Raw genomic sequence first — 22,386 nt, 5'->3', positions numbered from 1 at the left:
AGCCATCAAAATTTATTTTAACAAAATTTGTCTAAGGAGATTGCTAGATAATAGAAGCCCTGTCGATTTTGATTTTATTATCTGATGATGGAAGATTAGTAGTAGGAAAAAAACCTCTTTCCATTCCTTAAGAATGTTTGCATCCCATGAGGTGAATAGTGAACAAGCATGCTTCTACACATAAGAGTTAACCAGTTATGAGATTGTTATTCTAAAGTCTCAAAAAAAGACTCAATAGAAGATGATTGATTCCTAAATATTATTTTGTTCCTCTCCCACCAAACTGATCATAGAACTGTTGCTGTAATAACCAACCAGATGCAAGAAAAAAAAAGAGGATCTAAATAAAATTGGTCATGATTGAAATAATTCTAAGAGGGAATTTGGAAGAGGCATAGAAAGACCCAGTTTTTTCAAGATGAAACACCAACATTGGTGAGAAAAAGTACATTGGAGAAATAAATGATCAACATCCTCATTGGCTTGGCCACATAAAACACACAAAAAAGCCTGAGCAATTTGTAGTTTATGCAGTTTGTCACTAGTGAGAATTTTTTTCTAAAGGGTCAACCATGAGAAACATCCTACTTTTGGTAAAACTATATTGTTCCAACAAAAGAAAAAAGGCCTTTGTTTAATTTGTTGGGTCACCTTTTGTTGAAGAGATTTATAACCAAGCTTAACTGAATGAGAACCATCTTTAGAAGGAGCTCAAATTACTTTATCTTCCTTATTAGATAAAAACACCACTCGATGAGCTAGAGACTGAAATTCTAACCCCAAAGCATTGTTATCATCAATTATTTTAGAAAAATATTTCCCTGAATATAACTCAACTGCATCTACGTAATCAATTAGTTTATCTCCCCACTTTTGAGAAGCAGATGGTATTACACCTTGTAGAATTTGCAGTTGAGATAATGGAGTATACCCATTCCAGGAATCCTTCCAAAAAAAGATTGAATCACCATTATGCACTTGCCAAGATACATAAGATGTAATCACTTCTTTGGATGACATCATGAAGTCCCACATAACAGAGCCTTTAGGAGGATTAGAAATTGTAAAGATTCTATTGGGATGTGAAGATTCAAGGTATTTCGCTTACATAAATTGACACCATTTTGTATTAGGTTTAGCATGCATTTTCCGAACAAACATACCTCCAAAAGCCAAAATTTGTTTAGAAATGTCATGTAATCCTACCCCTCCTAAGTTCTTATCATTAGACATGCTGGATAGAGAAGCAAGAGGAATCTTGTTTTCTTGAGATAAGTTTTCTTTCCAAAGAAATTCCCAAATTTTAAACCCTAGAGTAATTCACAATCTTTTCCCTATAATTTCACACAATCTGTACTTTCAACAGCTCTGAAAAAATACAAGAAGGATTTAGCAACTTATGGCTCTGTATGCACCAAATGAACCTTAATTCTACACTACAAGAACTCGTCTCGATCTTCTTCTACTTAGGAATCACCTTTTGATCACCTTTGAATCTCTTTGTGAGTCAAAAATGGCTCTGAAAATGCTTTTATTAGTATTCTAGAATCATCCGCCATTACTGCTCGCACGAATGAAGAAATGGCTCAAAACTGCATTTTTTCAAGTTTGAATTTCTACCATTTATTAGTTCCCCATAAGGCAAATCACTTGAACAATATAGGTCAATCTGACATTGACCATCACATGTGGCAAGCAGGCCTATCATATGTATGATGTAGCATAGCCAACTCACTGCCACCTCACCACTCACTTCATCTCGGTCAGTGGCCCCATCGTTCGGCTTACCTCAGTCGCCTTGGACATGTGGAATCATCTCATGATGCCGCAATCATTAACCTATGTGCATCTTTGACTGTGGGGTTGCAAGTCATTGGATTTATTTGAGCTTTATCTCTCAGCCATGTTGTCCATCAGTCTTACCACCTAATGACCAAGCATCTTTTTGACCTATATTAAAAGATCTTTGTCCGTTAAAACATGTGTAGATAGTAAGAACTTTTAGTAAGTTGATTGTTATCACAAAGACACCAACTTAAATATTATGACTGGACTTAGGAAATATTAATAAGGCACTGATTAAAATTTAAAATGGGACCTGCCTAGGAAAAATTAAAACACAAACTTAGGAAAATATTGAGAGACCGTCGAAAGAATTAATGCCTAGGAAATAAAATGGCCTCGCCAACATTACTACAACCCTCAGACTTAAGTGGAAAAAGGTAACGTGAGATTATAACAGGTTTAAGGGTTTAACCAAGACTTAATCAAAATGCATAAGACCCTAAACCTTAAGCATGAAACACAGAACACAGAGCAAGATTTAATCCAAAATGACCAATATTTTGACTAAGGCATGAAAATTTTTGCACAGTCATTTTTCAGGACTATCAATGGCTCTGGTTGGGGATGATCATTACTCAAGAATGATGTGATAATCCAGAATTTTAGGTGGAGCAGACCATTGTAGAGCAGACCAAAAGGGAAGTTACCTGGACAGGGCAACTCAAACAGAAAAGGAAACTACTCTACTTATGTACAAGACCTAATCTAATGCTCATGGAAAATAGCTACTTTAAGAAAAGTAGAGCTTCAAGAATTGTCCATGAATAGGCAATTCAAGAGTATCACCATTTATATCTTGGAGAAAATATGAATCTTCTCCCCACTTGCTCTGGATCAAATATGGGCCAAGCCAAATGGTATCAAAATTATCATATTTTTATTTTATCTTCTATCCTGGCATTCTGCATCAAAACCAAATTATCAACCTAAAAAATTTCTTAAAGTTGTTCTTTTATCATACAAGTTTTTTACTTGCATCTATAATTTTGCATTTCTGGTATTAGCTTCTCTTCTAGTTTCATCTGTTAGAGTAATCAGGTCTTTACTTGATTAATTAAATGGCATTTGTTTAATTAATTAAGTTCCCCTTTATCTCTTTTACATTTAAGCTAACATTAGGTGCATAATAATTAATTCTTTTATTAATTATTATGTGCAAGCCTAGGGTTTTCCCTTTTAGGGTTTTTTGAACTATTAGAGGTTGAATTCTTTTCTTTTGTATTATTATTCTATTACACACTTTTGTGAATACAGAGATCTCATATTCTTGAGCATTTCCTGTGTTTATGTTTTTTCTTTGTTGCTTCCTTTCTTCTCCTTGTAACAGGTTTATTTAGCTTGCAGATATCATTTAGGCTCCTATGGTGTTGTATTTATCAACTCTCACATGGTATCAAAGCTTCAGATCTGTAGCTACATGTTCTTGTTTTGAGTTTTTTTTACATTGGAAGCAGATCTGGGGTTTCAGAAGTTTTTTTGTGCACCTAAGGATAGGCCTTTTTATGAGCACTCTGGGCCTAAACAGACCTCACCATCATGCTCAGAAGGCCCAAAAACCCTTATGGTCATATAAAGTTTGATCACTTTCGACACCTGAGCCTCTAGGGGGTATTTTTTTTGTTCTGTACCAGGTCGTACAGCCCTGGCACGTAGTTCGAAAAAATTATTTTTCAAAAAATCAATTTTTTGCCTTTTTATGACATGCAGGCCGAAATTTGTTTTTTTTTTTTTTTAAATATCATTCAAAAAAAAATTGCAAAAGTTTTTTTAAAAAAAACACATTTGGGGGTTACAACCCACGATACACAGGGTACCGTGGGCCCCCTAGCCTTGCAGTAGGCCCGTACCGTGCACCACCGGCCCTAACAACTTGAGCCCCGCCAGCCACCAGCCTCGCCTGCTAGAAAATCCCACCGCCACCCCCTATGCCGCCTGCTCCATCGCCCCGCTGCTCCGCCACCATAGTGCTGCTGGAGCGTCGCCCCCGGGCCACCTCCGCCCGGCCCTACCACCAGACAGCTTCTGTGTGCCCTCTCTCTTGCCTTTGTAGGGAGGGTTGGTTTTTTCTTCCTATCTTGAGCATACAGAGTCATTTTTTTGAAAATGAATAGGCACTGGAAAGCTCTCAGCATGCTCTATTCAGATATGTGATCTTGTTTCTCAGATATTTCATCAGGTACATGAGATTTTGGTTTGAATTTTTTTTGCTTATGCACTACATCATTCTCACCAGTATGTACTAGGGTTTGGTTTTATCTCTTGTGGGGGGGTGTTTTTTTCTCGCTTTCTGTCATTTATATCAAAAATATAGAACACCAAAACTCTCAAAATAAACAAACCCTTCTGCATCTGCTGTTTATTTTGAAAGATCACATAATAATAAAAAACACAAGCAGGTATAGATGCAGAGTTTCATGGTAAACTCTTCAATTGAGTTGTTGGCATCATACAAATATCACACCTGGAAGCCTCACATCACGAGGCTTCTCAGGGAACGAGGGTTGTGTTCTTGTTTGGATGAGGTTCAGCCTCTATTACAACGTCCTTTTGAGATTCTTCAGCACAGAAACAAGATGGATGAGGCCATGGGTTTTCTCTCATTACATGTTTTTGATAGTCTTTTGTTTCACCTTGATGCTTTGCTTACTCCTCAAGATAAGTGGTTGAAGTTTGAGACTCTCTTCGGGAGACTTAATGAGATCCAAGCATTACAGATTGAGGAAGAGTTGGTTTCCCTGTTACCTGATTCCTTTCCCACCATTGACTATATTTTTAACAAATTCAAGACTACCAGATATGTTCTCCAGGGGTGTGGAAAGACCAAGAAAAACCCAAAGTGCATTCACTTGATCCTTTCGAAGCTTCAGAGTCCTTTTCGATTTTTCCTCTGCTTTCTACTCCACCATGGATGGCTTGGGTGCTTGTTTTACCATGCCTACCTTTGATGTGTTTTGTGAGCATTTGTCTTGTGAGAAGTCTAGCCTTTCTCAGGTGGACATGCTCTTAGGGTCCAAGAACAAAGCATTGGTTACTTAGTCATCTAAGGAGAAGCAAAAGAAGAAATCGAAGCCAAAGAAGAATTTTGCAGGAAGTGAGCATTCCTCCAAGCCACATTCTAAGTCTGATTCTAAACCACCATTTAATCCAAAACAAGGGAAATCTTCACAATTTGGTGAGTCTTCCTCCAAGACTAACAAGAAATCATGAGATACTTGCAGTTTTTGTGGCAAGGAAGGACATCCAGTTTCCAGGTGTTGGAAACGATTAGAGGCTTTAGAGGAAGCCATGGAGCAGCATCACATCTCCTCACCTCAAGTGTATTCTCCTTCCACAGGTAAAGGTCATGCTCTCATTGCTCGAGATTTGAGCTATGGGTCCACTTGGATTTTAGATTCTGGTGCTTCTCACTATATGACTCACACTCAGCAGTTGGTTACTTCTCTTGCCTCTTGTGGTACTTCACAGATTGCAGTGGGTGACTATGTTCAGCTTTCAGTCTTGGGTTTAGGTTATGTCTCTTTGGATGGGGCTACTCTATAGGGTGTTCTGATTGTACCTGACATCTTGATGAACCTCCTATCCATTTATTAGATTTGTCATTTTGGCTCTAGTAAGACAGTTGAGTTCTCACCACATGATGTGGTTATTCAGGACCTCCATGACTCTGATTTGGTTGTGGCTACTGGGAGTGTTGATATTGCATCTTGACTTTATAGATTTGATGGATTTGAGCCCTTTGCAGGTACAGGTTCATCTCTTATAGCACATGTAGATTCAATGAGTAAGCTTTGGCATGAGCGCTTGGGCCATGTCAATTACAAATATCTTTAGCAGATGAGTACACAGGCACTTGTTCTTGGGCTCCCGCAGATTTCCTACACTAATGGTGTTTGTCATGGTTGTCTAATTGGCAAGCACACAAGGATCCCTTTCTGAAGGGAAGAGCCCCTCATGCTTTGGCACCTTTGGAGTTGATTCATAGGGACCTCATGTCATTCCCTACTCTTTTTTGGGGGCCAAGTATGTACTCACATTTATTGATGACTTCTCCAGAGGCACATGGGTGTACTTTCTTAAGTACAAGTCTGATGTCTTTGATTCATTTCAAGCCTTCAAGACATTTGTAGAGAACAGTCTAGTTGTTCTATTCAGTGGATACGTATAGATAATGGGGGGGAGTATGTGAATCAGGCTTTCAGAGATTTTTGCACTGAGCATGGTTTATAGCATTAGTTTAGTGTTCCCTACACCCCTCAGCGGAATGGTGTCGCTAAGAGAAAGAATTGGAATTTATGGGAGATGGTGAATTGTATGATTCAGTCCATGTCCATGGATTTGTCTTCTTGGGCTGAGGCAGTCAATTGTGTCAACTACATTTAGAATTGGATGCCTCACAAGGCGGTTCGACATATGAATCATGAGGAGGCTTGGTCTCATGACAAACCTGATGTTTCTTTTTTTTTAGTATTTGGCAGTGAGGCATGGGCATTTATTCCTGATGCTCAGAGGAGAGAAATGGAGCAGAAGAGTTGACCCCTCATTTTCGTTGGCTACTGTGAGGATGTTAAGGTGTACAGGTTGTTTGATCCTGATTCCAAAGAGGTCCTATTTTGAAAGGATGTTTAGTTTGATGAGCGTCTTCCCACAGTGGATAGCTTGTCTCCTATGTCTACCCCTCTTCCTACTCCTCCCATTGCATCTCTTCAGAATCATTTTGAGGATGATTATGATGATGCTACTGATGATCCACCATCTCCACCTCCACCTGCTCCACCTCAGATGCCCAAGTGGGCTTGCTTTACTATTGAGGTAGCAGGATCTATGGCCGGTGATCCTTCAGATACTCACCACACCCATTCTCATATTGTGGGTTCTAGTCTTTTGAGTCATTCCATTTCAGATGATCCTTAGAATGTTTCAGAGGCAACAGGACACCCTGAGTGGGATTGTGCTATGGAGGAGGAGTATTCTTCTTTGATAAGGAATAATAATTTGGATCTTTGTCCTCTTCCTAAGGGATTTGTACATGACAATTCTTTGGTTTGCAGACTTCAGCATTCATTGTATGGTCTCAACCATGCCCCTCGGGCTTAGTATGAGAAGATGGACTCTTTCTTGCTCTCCACTGGTTTCACATGTTGTCATTCTGATCACACAGTGTGCATTCAGCATCTTCAGGGTGAGATCCTAATTCTTGTGCTATATTTTGATGATCTCCTCATCACAGGTAGCTCATCCTCTATGATTCACCATGTTCAACGAGATTTGATGGACCAGTTTGAGATGACAGATCTCAGTCTCTTGCACTATTTTCTTGGTCTTCGGGTGATTCAGTCTTCTGATTGTTGGCATTTTTTATGTTTATGTTGTGATTGCCATTGATGGACGCACACTTGTATTCAGATCCCCTTTATATGTATGAGCTCATGCTCAACCAGTATTTGTTCCAACCGGTATGTTGTATTCTAGTCTTTAGACTAGTAGTGATTTTGCAAAATGTGTTTCCCGGTCTGAAGCAGCATGTCAACCCCAAGCGGTTCGCAGATCACAAGCGGTGCGAGGAAGCAAAGCGGCACAACACATTCTTACTAGTCTTCATTTTTGTCAAACCGGCAACTGGCATTTTCTATAAACCATTAATACTCTATGATGAGTTACCAACCGGCATTTTGTGATGACTTACCAATCCACCGATTGTTTGACGGTGCCGACACATTGACGGTGATTCTTGTGTCATGTTACTGAGTATGTCTAGATTCACTGAACCTAGGAAATTTTAATGTAATCCTATTGGACTGACATGAAATCAGATTCCTTTAAAAGGACATCATGTCTAGGGTTTTTGAGAAGTTGAAGAAGTTGCAAAAAGGGTTAATGTTGAGCTAGGGTTTAAAGTGGATGTTGAGTTGTTGGAAGAATGATCTTATCTGAGAAGATCAAGTTGTAACTAAGAGAGATAGAGAAGACTGAAGTAATGCTGGAATGCATTAGCTGTGAGCAATACTGGATCTAACCAAGCAGTTTGTGCTATTAGATAGATCAAACACTTGTTGATTACTCACATCTTTGACAAGTCTGTAGTCCTTAACCAGGTAGGCCTCAAAGCCTTTATAAAATCCTCTAACAAGGTGGTTCACACATGTGAATCTAAAATCCTCTAACAAGGTAGTCTTTAATCAGACTTATCTTCTAACAGAGATTGAGATTCCTAACAAGATCTGTTCTGGTGAAGAACATTGTAAGACCTTAACCGGTCTGACCTTAACCGGTATGGTTTCTATTCTACAAATAGTGACTTGTGAGTTCCATCTCACCATGGTTTTTCCCAGTTGGGTTTCCACGTCAAATATCTTGTGTTATGGTTGTATTGCTTTTGTGGGTGAATGTTTTATTCGCATTTTGGTTTGTATGTGTGGTAACCGGTTTATCTTTATACTGTGTAAGTGTTTTAGTGCAAAGATTTTTGGCATACTAATTCACCCCCCCCCCCCTCTTAGTATTCATCAATTGGTATCAGAGCCAACCTTTCTATAAGTTTAACCACTTGGAAAGAGATATGGGGGAATACACCTTGAGGGAACTTACTCAAAGGTTCACTAGGTCTGAGCAAGCCTATGATGATCTTATGGTCAAATACAAGGCATCTCAAGCAAAAAGAAGAGAACATGCAGAGAGGCTGATGGAACTATCTGAAAGTAGTTCTGAAGATGAAGCTAACATGGAAGCTATGATTGCTGAAGTGAATAAGCTGAATGATTCAAACTCCAATTTGAGAAAGGATTTGGAAGGACTGACTATTCGGTTTAGCCAAGAGCTTGAGAACCGAAGAAAAGTTGAAGATCTGGTAAAAGACAGAGATCATGAGATCTCCAAGTTGAAACATGAGATTAGTGCACTAACTGCTCGCCTTCATGAGAGTAGAATAGAAAAAGAAGACATGCAAGGAGAACTTAACATTGCCATCTCTGAAAATGCAAGTCTTATGGAGACAAACACTGCTATCTCCGAAGAACTCTTTGAGTCAAAGGAAATACTTGCTAAGTTTGGCAAAAGTATAGTCAAGCTAGAGCAAAAGCTTGAGACATTTATACCGGCAAAGAATACCAATGGTCTTGGTTTTTCTGGACATGAGGAAGGAGAATCCTCAGGAACAAATGCTAAAGCATCAAAGAAGAAACCGGCACTCAAAGGAAAAGGTAAGCAAAAATTCAAACCTATTTGCTTTAACTATCTTAAAGAAGGACACACTGCCAATGTATGTAGGAGCAAAGCCTACAATAATTTTTCTTATTTTATCAACAATGTACCTAGATCCAATAAGTTCAATGGTCATTGTTATGCATGCAACAAGTTTGGGCATAGAGCATTTGAATGCAGGTCTGTAATGGATAACATTGGAAGATATCCTCAGAGGACCCAATGAACTGGTCCTGAATCTTTTATGAACCGGAACCACAACCAGTTTAATGTCTTCAATCATCAGTCAAGAAGCGGTGGTCATCAAGCAGCAAACAGATGGAGAGAAAGTTGTATGATCTATCATGGTCATGGTCACACTGCTGCAACATGCAGAAGGAAGAATGGAAACATGTACAATGGACCTTAGAGAGAACCTAAACTTGTTTGCTATCACTGCAATAAACTGGGTCACATTGCAAGATTCTGCAGAAGCAGAAAAAGTATATCTGATGATATACCGGTCACTTAGGAAGAAGAAATAGATGTTGAAAAAGTTCAAGGAGACATGAAGAAAACATGAAAGAAGAAACCAATATTATTGTAGGAGGAACTAGTTTTTGTACCTAGTGTGGAAATATCAGAACCGGCAAACTAAGCCGCAAAGGCTTAGGGGGAGAAAATGGCAAAATGCTTTGGAACCCCCGGTTAACATCGATAAAAGACCTTAACTGGTATCCTACACCTGTCACTTGACAGAAGACTAGAAATGGTAAAAAGGAAAATTAGGGTTTACGCCCTAATATAAGAGCATTAATGATGGTAGGTGAAAGACATGTATAAATGCATTTTCCAAATCATTTCTCACTATCTGTTTTCGAGCGAAGAAAAGTTTTCAAGTGCAGAGCAAAGAAAAGGCAATTTGAGCTTAGATTTTGAGAAATTGGAGAGCTTTGAAAGAGATTCAAATATAGTTTGCAAGCGGTAGTGGAGAACTCAAAGCGGTGATTTGGCATCCGACGGAGAGCGAAGTAAAGTAGAATCAGGAAGTCCTAATTTCGCGTTAGAAAGGTATTTTTCATGTTCTTGAAATACTCTTCAATGGCTTTCGCATCTCATACCAGTTCAAGCACATCTATTGAGTCAGAAAGTTTTATTCAAAGGAAGGGAAAATATAATGCTTTGTCACAAGTTCCAACTGGAGTCATAGTTGAAGAAGGAATTTCAGACTATATTGATTACAAGATAGAAGACCTAGGGTCCTTAGCCATTCATACTCAATTAGGTCTATTTTGCGGAAAGGACAAAAGGATCAAACCAGAGTTCAGTATCTTAGAGAAGAAGAAACTCCATAATGTGGTGTATTTTCTGGAAGACTTCACAGAGGATCACATCAGGATCATCTTGAGAAGAGTCCATGGTGACAAGATGTACTTGGAGAGAACGCATGATATCACGCCTGAAGCAATTCATGCAGTCACCAGTTTCTACAACATAGGGGAAGTGCCAGCCCTGAGAACGGTAAGCAAAACGGAAATGACCAAGCTCACTGGTTCGACAAGCGATTCACGAGGTATGATAGTTAATCCTATCAAGGATGAACTGGTAAAATACGCCTACATGGGATAGGCTACAGAACATTCTCAGCCAGCAGGATTAATTATGTATCTGTTGCAGTGGTAAATGCCACTTACCGGATGATTATAAAGGATAAATCATTTGACTTATGCACTGGCATACAGAGGCAACTCCTATCAAACCTTAGGGCAATCAAAAAGGACAATTCACTGAAATTTAAGTTTGGACAACTACTGGTAGGGTTGTTTTTCTATTTCCAAGGCTACTTTCTGGGTGTAGGAGATGTCCAGTGGTCCCCTGACCAACCGGTAACCAAGCAGATAAAGGAAAGTGTGCAAGCCATTGGAACCGGCTACCCTGAGGTACTGAACAAATACTTTGATGAGTTCAAAAGAAAGATGAGTCAGAGGGTACGAATCTTAGGTGACATAGTGAAGAAGTATGAAGATGACATCTGTTTCACTATTCAGATGGACAAATGTCTAATGGAGGTTGTTGAGCCTAGAATGGAGGAAGTGGAGCCTATGGGCTATGAGGTGATGTTTGACATGCTAGAAGGGTATGCTTCAACCCTTATTGCCTCGCCTCTTGATCCAAAGGCTAAGCGAACTGGAACCTACTTGGAGAGGATTGCACCGGTTGAAGAACCATCGGTGAAGAAGGGAAAAGAACCGGTAGCTAAGAAAGCTAAGGTAGTGCCTCCAGCTTCGGCACTGGCTACCACTGTGACTCCAAGAGTGACCAAGCAGTCACCGGCAAAGAAGAAACCGGAGGTAACACCGGCAAAAGTCTTTGAAAGAAAAAGGAAGACTAAGGCAAATGAACCGGACTCTGAAGAAACTGAGTCTGATGAACAGCCAAAGAAGGCTAGATAGACCAAGAAGGTGAAGAAGAATGAACCGGCAACATCCGCACCGGTAAATATAGATATCTCCTCTTACAAACCTTTGGCACATTGTCAAAGAATAGTAAAGAATATTAGGAGAAAGTTACTTCATGATTTAATTGATTTTTATGATGAATTCAATAGTGAAGAAAAAGATGAAGTACTGCAGGAAATCATTCTTTATTTATGTAAAAATGACCGGTCACCATCATAGATTAAATCTTAGACACCAGATTCATTATTTAAAGCATTGGATAACAAATGGCGCATTGCCATTGAAAAGGAACAAAAGATTAGGGAGAAAGTTTTTGCACAGTACTTCCCCGAACTCTCAAATTCAAAATTATTTGATGTATTGGATCAAAATAAAGGTCTCTTCTTCACAAGGAGAAGAAGACTCTAGTTGTTGGAAGGGAGAGTTGATGATGTAGAAAAGGATACACATCAACACATGGCCCATGCTATTAGCTCTTACAAAGCTTGAATGGCCAACCTCCAAGTGGAAAAGGAACCGGTTATTTCCAAACCGGATGAGGTTTTTGATGAGGAAGGAAACTTGGTGGAGGATCTAATCAACACCATAGATGTTGATGCCCTGGATATAGAAGATGTCACTCAGGACATACCTTCTGAGGGAACTAAACAGGGGCAATAGGCTGATCAGGGTGGTGAACAAGCTATGGAAACATAGCAAGTGGCAAAAGAATAGGAAGAGAAAAAGAAAAAGGATGAAGATGAGAAACAGGAAAAAGAGGAAGAGAAGAAAAGAAAAGATGAAGAGAAGAAGCAAGAAGAAGAAAGGAAGAAGAAAGAAGAAGAGGACAAGGAAGAAAAGAAGAAGAAGGAAGAAGAAGAAAAGAGAAAGAAGGAAGAGGAAGAAAAGAAGAAGAAAGAAGAGGAGAAGAAGAAGAAGGAAGAGGAAGAGAAGAAAAAGGAAGAGGAAGAGAAGAAGAAAAAGGAAGAGGCAGAGAAGAAGAAGAGGGAAGAACAAGAAAAGGAAGAGCAGAAGAAGAGAGCAGAGGAGAAGAAAAAGGTAGAGGAAGATAAGGAAGTAGAGAAGAGAAGAGAAGCAGAAAAGAAGAAAGCTGAAGAAGCCAAGGAACAAGAAGCGGCCAAAAGCTCTCAGGTGGAGACTCTGAAGGCAACCGGAAGTCAACCCTCACTGGTTGATCTTTCTAGTCCTATTGATCTCCAATCTGCAAGTGAGTCAGAACTTATGCAGAGCATCAAGGTTGCTCAAGAGCACCTTGAGATTATTCGTAGGAAAAAGGAACAGGACATCATTCAGGCAGTTGTAGACACACTTACCAGTTTAATCCATGGTACTAATTTTCCTGACACTGATTCATCACTAGAACAACTCAAACTTTTGTGTACTTTAGTGGATGATCAGGTGCAGGGTCTAGAAGAAGCAGCAGAGGCCAATGTAAAGAAAGAGCACCAAAAGGCTCTTAATGTTGCTCTCGTGAAGAAATTAAATGAGCTTAGGACTGAACTGTTAAAGGATCAAAAGGACATAAGGAGTGCTTTGGATGAGGGAAACTTGCTACTCAGCAAAATCTGTCAACCTCATCTATTCTATGATGATGTGCTAAGCAAGAAGCAACAGCTTCAAATGGACTTACAGTCCTACTTAAGTACATTCAAGACTCCTTACGACTCCTTTGCAGCATATGGGCAAACCGTTCACCAGTTCCAGATCCAGTCAGCCAAGATAGAGCAAGAGATCAGCACAAGGTCTAGGGATTTGTAGGAGCTTCAACTGGTATTACTTCCACGACTGCAAATTCTCTAGAAATGCTATCTAAACCTGGATGCCCTAACAGTCACCCAAGAACTGAGCACAATAGATGCCATGGAGGAACAGGTATCACAAATGCAGATAGAGAAGGAAGTGGCGACCTCCCTACTTGAGTCCTGGTCTCTTTCCATGAAACAATTTTTGTAGGACTACAAAGCGGTTTTTGACAAGTATTATTCATTATTGTCATAAACTTTTTTATATATACATGGAAACAGTTTTTTTTTTCAGTGGTACTTTGTCATTGTTGGCAAAGGGGGAGAAGTATATGGTTTTAAAATTTTGATGGTTTTAAAATTTTGAAATTTTGATATATCAGGGGGAGAAGTATATCAGAGGGAGAAGTATCTGTTTTCAAATTTTGATATATGCTATGATATATGCTATATGCTCTAATGATTATGCTCTGAATGCGAAATTGCTATACACTATGTTGATTAAGGGATAGTATATATGCTTAGGGGGAGCAATTTTGTTAATGGCAAGTTCTTGTTGTAAAACACTTAGATGTCAAAATTTTATTTTCCTAAGTGTTGCCATCAATGCCAAAGGGGGAGATTGTTGGCATTTTTGATGTTTATGTTGTGATTGTCATTGATGGACACACACTTGTATTGAGATCCCCTTTATATGTATGAGCTCATGCTCAACCGGTATTTGTTCCAACTGGTATGTTGTATTCTAGTCTTTAGACTAGTAGTGATTTTGTAGAATGTGTTTCCCGATCTGAAGCGGCATGTCGATCCCAAGCGGTCCGCAAATCACAAGCGGTATGAGGAAGCAAAGCGGCACAACACATTCTTACCAGTCTTCATTTTTGTCAAACCGGCAACTGACATTTTGTATAAACTGGTAATACTCTGTGAAGAGTTACCAACCGGCATTTTGTGATGAGTTACCAATCCACTGATTGTTTGATGGTGCCAACACATTGACGGTGATTCTTGTGTCGTGTTACTGAGTATGTCTAGATTCACTGAACCTAGGAAATTGTAATGTAATCCTATTGGACCAACATGAAATCAGATTCCTTTAAAAGGACATCATGTCTAGGGTTTTTGAGAAGTTGAAGAAGTTGCGAAAAGGGTTAATGTTGAGCTAGGGTTTAAGGTGGATGTTGAGTTGTTGGAAGAACGATCTTATCTGAGAAGATCGAGTTGTAACTGAGAGAGATGGAGAAGACTGAAGTAATGCTAGAATGCATTAACTGTGAGCAATATTGGATCTAACCAAGCAGTTTGTGCTATTAGATAGATCAAACACTTGTTGATTACTCACATCTTTGACAAGTCAGTAGTCCTTAACTGGGTAGGCCTCAAAGCCTTTATAAAATCCTCTAACAAGGTGGTTCACACATGTGAATCTAAAATCCTCTAACAAGGTAGTCTTTAATCGGACTTATCTCCTAACAAAGATTGAGATTCCTAATAGGATCTATTCTGGTGAAGAACATTGTAAGACCTTAACCGGTCTGACCTTAACTAGTCTGGTTTCTATTCTACAGATAGTGACTTGTGAGTTCCATCTCACCGTGGTTTTTCCCAGTTGGGTTTCCATGTCAAATATCTTGTGTTATGGTTGTATTGCTTTTGTGGGTGAATGTTTTATTCGCATTTTGGTTTGTATGTGTGGTAACCGGTTTGATTGTCAGACGGCTTTACCGATTTATCTTTAGACTATGTAAGTGTTTTAGTCCAAAGATTTTTGCAATACTAATTCACCCCCCCCCTCTTAGTATTCATCACTGATGGGATCTCTAATTTACCACCAGAAGTATGCTCTTGACATGCTTCAATGCTTTGGCATGCTTGATTACAAGCCTACCCCCACTCCTTTTCAGTCAAGGGTTGTTTTGATTACTACTTGCCCCACTCCTTCAATTCTACACTTTACAGGCAGTTGGTTAGCAGTTTGTTGTACCTAACACACACTCGTCCTGACCTTTCCTTTGCAGTTGGGCTTGTCTCTCGATTCTCCCATGATCCTCGTGAGAGTCAATTGAAAGTTGCCAAACATATTTTGTGGTACATTCAGGGCTCTATTTCTCATGGCATTCACTACACATCAGGTGAACCTCGCATTGTTGGCTAGACTGACTCAAATTGGGCTGGTGATGTCAATGATCGAAAATCTACTTCTAGCTTTGTTTTCTATCTTGGCTCTGGTCCTATCACATGGTCTTGTAAGAAGCATATTGCTCATGCATTATTATCTACAAAGGCTGAGTATCAAGCTATGTGCTCGCAAGTCAGGAGATATTATGGCTTCGACAGTTGACGACTGAGTTTGGTTTTCCTCCTGATAGTCCCACTATTCTTTGGTGTGATAATCAGAGTGTTATTCACATTTCTCGCAACCTAGTGGAGTATTAGCGGATGAAACACATTGAGCTTCACATGCATTTCATCCGCCAGTTGATTCAGGATGGTTCTCTCATTTTGGAGTGCATTCCCACTGCCGAGCAGGTTGCAGACATCTTCACGAAACCTTTTGCATCGTCGTGCTATCTTCAGTTGCGCTCTATGCTTGGGGTGAAGGAAGTTGTCCTTGGGGGGTCTTTATGAGGCCTTCCTTCCTTCATATTTCTTTCAACATGTTCTTTTATCTTTTTTTTGGAGAGGAGTTTTTTCCCACTGGGTTATCTCCTTTTTCTTCGTTTCATAGAGATTTCCTTGTATTTGGGTACTTGATCAGGCCTTGTTGCCATGACCCATGTTTCCTGCTTTCAGTAGTTGTTCTAGGCTTTAGCTTCTCCCTAAGTCTAGCTTAAGGGGGGTTGTTAGAGTAATCGGGTCTTTACTTGATTAATTAAACATTTGTTTAATTAATTAAGTTCCCCTTTATCTCTTTTACACTTAAGCTAACATTAGGTGCATAATAATTAGTTTTTTTATTAATTATTATGTGCAAGCCTAGGGTTTTCCCTTTTAGGGTTTTGTGACCTATTAGAGGTTGAATTCTTTTATTTGTGTTATTATTTTATTACACATTTTTGTGAATACGGAGCTCTCATATTCTTGAGCATTTCATGTGTTTATGTTTTTTCTCTGTTGCTTCTTTTCTTCTCCTTGTAACAGGTTTATTCAGCTTATAGAGATCATTTGGGCTCCTATGGTGTTGTATTTATCAACTCTCACATCATCTAACTCCATCAAAGCTTCAACCCTCAACTTCATATCATCATCTATATCATCATCATAAGTTTGGAAAAACTTATACATTTGCATCAAATTATTTTGGGGCAAACTTGCATGTATACCATACACCAAGTCAAAAGGAGCACATCCTATTGCCTTTTTAACTATTACCCTGTCTGCCCAAACCACCAACTTTATCTTTGAATCCTAAACTTTTTTTTTTATCCAGGATTCTTTTAATGATTTTCATCAAGCTCTTATTGCTTGATTCAGCTTGTCCAATTCCCTACGCATGGTAAGGTGATGAGTGTGAAATCTGGATACCATACTTAATGCAAAAATCTTCATATTCCTCTGGCCTAAAACTCATGGCATTATCAAAGAGTATTCATTTTGGACATCCAAATCTGGTCAATACATTATCTGTGAGAAAATTAATCACCACCTTACTTGTTGTTTTTCTAGTTGGTATAACTTCAACCCACTTAGTAAAATAATCCATAGCCACTAAGATCCAAGAGTGACCACCACTGGATTACACGTTAATTCTCCAAAAAATTCTATACCCCATTGTTGAAATGGAACTTGCACATTTACAAGTTTCAATGGAAAATCTTTTGAAAACTTCAACTTTTCTGAAAACCTTTGGCATGGATCACATTTTTTGACTAACCGATGTGCATCCTTGAAGATTGTTGGCCACCAAAACCCAGCTCTCAATATTTTATGTGAAGTTGTTTTGGCCATATAATGTTCTCCACATACCCCACTATGCATTTATGTTAGCATTTTCTGAGCTTGATCTTGGTCCATATATTTTAACATGACACCATCATTGCTCCTCCACCAAAGTTTGCCATTTACAATAACATATTTTATGGCATGTAACTTCAATTTCCTCTTTGTGTTGTCATTCATACCTTCAGGACATTTCATCTTTTGTAAGTAGCATATTATGTCCACATACCATTCACAATTATCCATATCACAGAGATAAGCTTTGTGTTCTTCTTCTGTAACATTTATCTGATTGGCATCCTAGTTTCTTTGAGCCATTAATTTGGCCAATCCTTGTCCTCTCACTAACTTAGTGATCTGGATGTCAATATTAATTCTCAGATCCTAATGATCCATCTACATCTCCTCTTGGATACTTCCTATTGTGTGAAGATGTCTTTGACTACAACACTAGGCACATATGCAATCACTGTTGCTCCCATCAGATAACTCCTAATAGCCTTCACTACCTTTACTAGTGCATAAGCTTGTTTTTTCATTTAAGTCATATGTCAACTTCACAACTTGCAAAGATTTACTAAAAAATGCTATGGGTTGTTCAAAACCCTATGAGTTCTTTTGTAGCAAGACTGCAGCAACAGTATGAAAAGATGCAAACGAGAATATTTGTTTAGGTTTACCATAGTCAGTGTCTTCAAAATAGGTGCATTTTTAATAGCTTACTTGATTTCTTGGAATGCCTTGGTTGGCTCTCCTTCCCATTCTAATTTTGCACCCTTTTTTAACAACTTAGAAATAGGTCTACTGATTTCGGCAAAGTTAGTGACAAACATTCTGAGGAAATTAATATGACCAAAGAAATATTGGATACCTTTCACTATCTTGGGCTGAGGGACTTTATCAATTGTTGCTACCCTTTCTGGGTCAATCCTCGCACCATCTTTTGAAACAATCTGACCCAACAGTCTACCCTCAGTCACCCCAAAAACACATTTCTTTGGGGGTTTTAATATATTTCATACTCAATAACCTTGTTAAATATTTTTTCAACATGATCACTATGATCACCTTCCTTCTTAGAATATGTTGTTAGATAATCCTAATATACAACTAAGAATATATTTATAATGTCAGAAAATGTGACATCCATTGCTCTTTGGAATGTTGCTCCTGCATTTGTTAACCCAAATGGCATTTTTACATAAACATGAGTTCCCCAGGGTGTAGTAAATGTTGTCTTGAACTACTTTGATTCTTTAACCATTACTTGGTTATAACCTAAAAACCCATCCATCATAGACAAAAGCTCACACCTTGTGACCCTCTGCAACATTGCTTCCATATTAAGCAATGGATAATTGTCCTTTAATGAAGATATATTCAAATTTCTAAAATCAACACACGGTCTTATATCTCCATTCTTCTTTCTCACAGGTACCAATTTAGACACCCAAGATGAATGTCTGATAGGATTAATGATTCTAGCATCCCTTATCTTGACAAGTTCTTCTTGCATTTTGGGTGCCAAGGTTGGATTGATTGGCCTTTTTATTTGTCTAAAACACTTAGCACCTTCCTTCAAAGGGATTTCATGTTGAAACAAGTCTTCCCTATAAGTTTTTAAGTCATCATATGGCCAAGCAAAGACATGTCTATATTTCCTTAACAAATCAATCAACATTTTCCTTACCTTGGGTGACATATTCTTTCCAATGTACACCTTTTTTGGGGTTCCTTCTGTTCCAAGGTTAATCTCCTCTAAATCCTCAGGGTGTGGGGAAATAATAGCAATCTTCACCTTATCCTAATTATCAAACATGTTTTATAATACAACCAAGCCTTTGGGATTATTATTTGTCTTTAATTGAATTACCTCATTCCCAAATACTATTTCCTTTCCATCCTTTGTTTGTACAAAGGCACCAAAATCAATCTCCTGACCCTCATACTCTTCCACACAAGTTAGGAACCTCAAAATATCATCATCATCACTAAAAAATTGCTAGCTTTCAATGTTATCAGGGACCGAAGGCCTAGTTTGGACCTCAACTTTCAATATTCCAGCAAAAGTTGTGTCTTCTGGCCTCAACACTATATTATCCAGCAAGTCTGCCATCCTGCTATGGCTTCTTTCCTTCCAGACAATGCTAAATGCATCAAAATTCTCAATCCTGCCCATACAGGATTCTTGTACTGCTTCAACCTTTTATTTTTTGATGCATACTTTGACCTGATTTGGGATATGACTAATTCAGAATCTCTAATGACTTTGAAATTCTTTATCCCATGTTTTTTAGCTAATCTCAAACCTAGTAGTAATGCCTCATACTCTACCACATTATTAGTGCATGCAAAAGATAGAGTAAAAGAAAACTTGAAAAAATTCTATTAGGTGAGATAAATTATACACCTGCATCAGAGCATTCCTTAGAGCTAGCTCCATCATAATACAGTGTCCATAAATTACCATCACCTGATGATTTCTCTACTTCCTTATCCAATGGTTTAGGTTATTCCTTTACTTCTCTTAGGGAGTCCTCAATCCTAAATGCATTGATGTTTGTTTCTACAAAACATATCATGTCTTCATCATATATGGCATCCTTGACTCTCTTTCAATTTTTACATTCTTACCATCAATATAAAAGGTTGCATAAGATAAATTACATTGCAAACTTTCCCAAATAGAAGCACTCCACTTTCTTGACAACAACATCCTATAATGAGGTGGGATGTCTACAACTAGGACACTCATGGTTAAATCCTTCTCAGGGAAGGTTGCAAGTTTATAAGGTAGTACCCTTATAGTACCTATCGCAGGTACCTCTCTTGAATCCATAGAACAACATCTTCCCTGAGGGGTATCTACATTTAAACCCATGGCTTGCATTATCCTCACCAGCATGACATTGTTTGAGGCTCTAGAATCAATAATACATTTTTTTAGCATCCCTCCATTTATGATAACACTCAAAAAGAAGGGATCCACATTCTCAAGGCACTCATTTGCTGTATATTCAAGATAAATTTGGGGAATCTGAGAAACCATTCCCTCCGGCTCTTTATCTTTTTTCTCATTCTTACTCACTTGTTCTTTTACATTATGAGAAACACTCTTATGTTCCATCTTAGTAGAAGAAGAAACACCCCTTACCCATGTCATAGCTTTCTCCTTATGTTCCTCAATTCTTAGCATTTCTTGTAAAGGAACCTTAACTGTAATTTGAGAAAGCAACTGAAGCATATCAACAAGGGTGTAATCTGGATATTCAAGAGACATACCTAATTTCTCTTCATGTTTCTTCAGCTTGTTGCTTTCAATATTTTTTTTCTTCTTCGGGTCCTCTCGAACAGGTGCAATTGACTTTTCAACTATCTTTGTCTTCACCTTAATTGAAGCAACTTCCTCACTGGGCTTTATTATTTCAGCTTTCTTAACCCACTCTTTTTTCTTGACCTCCTTGATCTTGACTACATCCTTTCTTGGTTTATCTTCTTTGACCTTTTTACCTTTATTTTTTAGTTATTTGATAAATAGACCAGAAGGCTTGCCTTGATTTTCACCAATTATTTTGTTTCTCAATTGGCAATTACTTTTGACTTGAGCCACCATGTTATTCTGGCAATATCCTGATTTGAAGGTCTTCTAAAGGACACAACATCTTCTCCTTGTTCAACATTACACACTTGATCATCAACACATAACTCATCATCAGAAAAAACGTGTTGATGGTATGATTCATTTCTTTGCCTTTGATGATACACATCCAAGTACTGAGCTTCAGTATCAAAAAAGTATTCTATTCCTTTGAGGTAAGAAGTGGTCATGAGATAGTCATGATAGACTTATAAAGCACTTAGAGCGGGGGTGAATCAGTGATAGAAAAAACAATACCACTTTAAACATAGACCGGTTAAAACAATTAACCAGCTTACTTAAAACTATGCATGCAATCCAAACTGTTATAAAAGCATCCACAAGTGAAACATCCACCATAACACAAGTGATTATATGTAGAAAACCCAACTGGGAAAAACCACGGTGAGATGGGACTCACAAGTTAACTATCTGTAGAAATAGGTAACTGGTCAGTTAGGTCTATTAAGTGCTCTGCTAGGAGCGAATCTTGTTAAAGCTCCCAAAGCCCTGTTAGGAGCTATACCCAGTTAAAGGTACTACCCTATTAGGAGTAACCTCAATAGAGGATTTCAAACCCAAACTAATGGATCACTTGGTTAGAGGATTTGTACAATGAAGCTTGTTAGAGCTTACCCGATTAGGGGATTTTACTATTGTAGTGATTAGAAAACAACAGGTTGTGTGATCTAGAAATAACGCATCTTGCTTGTATAGATCCTCTTCTACTCACTCAATACTGCATCACTGACATACTCTACAACTCCTTCAATAAATCGCATCCACTTATCACTTGTATCTCGCATCTTAAAAATAGTTCATCACAATGTCATTTTATAGACATTAGATTTCATGTTGGCTTAAGAACCTCATCACAATTTCCTAGGTTCAATGTATCTAGATAATATTTCATAGCACATTACAGATTACTACCAAATCTATTAGTTAGAGATAACTCATCACGACCGGTGATAACTCATCACACAGATAGTGAAAACCAGTTGGAACACCAATATCGGTTGAGTGTTAACTGCTTCCAACTCATAGATTGATTGTCCTCCATTCGCCTCCTTATTGATCTTCGCAGTAACTCCAAACTAGTGTCAATGAAAATGACCAAAACCAATTGTCATTCCTGCATATACTGGTTGTCTACATATACTATTTAGACACCTTCAAACCGGTTGGACTTCTCTATACAAACAATATCGATTTGCAATACAAAGACTTAGCAGTAGTACCAGTTTGACTTAACTAAGATGATTATGACAATGTGAACATATGTGTGTGTATATGTGTCGCCAATGACAACACATAAAGTCATCCATTACAAAATCAACATCAAGCCAACAAATCAACATTGTCATCCTCAAAAGTTTCTTCTTCTTCTTGTAATTCATCCTTGGCAATAATAAATTATGCAATAGCACAATGCTCAGGTGAATGAGGTGATTGAAAAGCAGCACACCAAAGTGTGTCCTCAACAAAATTCATTATGTGTTTTCGCAATGGATCAGGGGTCTGTTGCTTCTACTTATTCTTTTGTTGTTGTTGAACTGGCTTTCCATCCTTCCAATTTGTGTTGTAA

The sequence above is a fragment of the Cryptomeria japonica genome, chromosome 5 (genome assembly GCF_030272615.1).
Source record: "Cryptomeria japonica chromosome 5, Sugi_1.0, whole genome shotgun sequence".
Taxonomy (NCBI): Eukaryota; Viridiplantae; Streptophyta; class Pinopsida; order Cupressales; family Cupressaceae; genus Cryptomeria; species Cryptomeria japonica.
The sequence above is the reverse complement of the archived record's forward strand: the minus strand, read 5'-3'. Positions refer to the sequence as shown.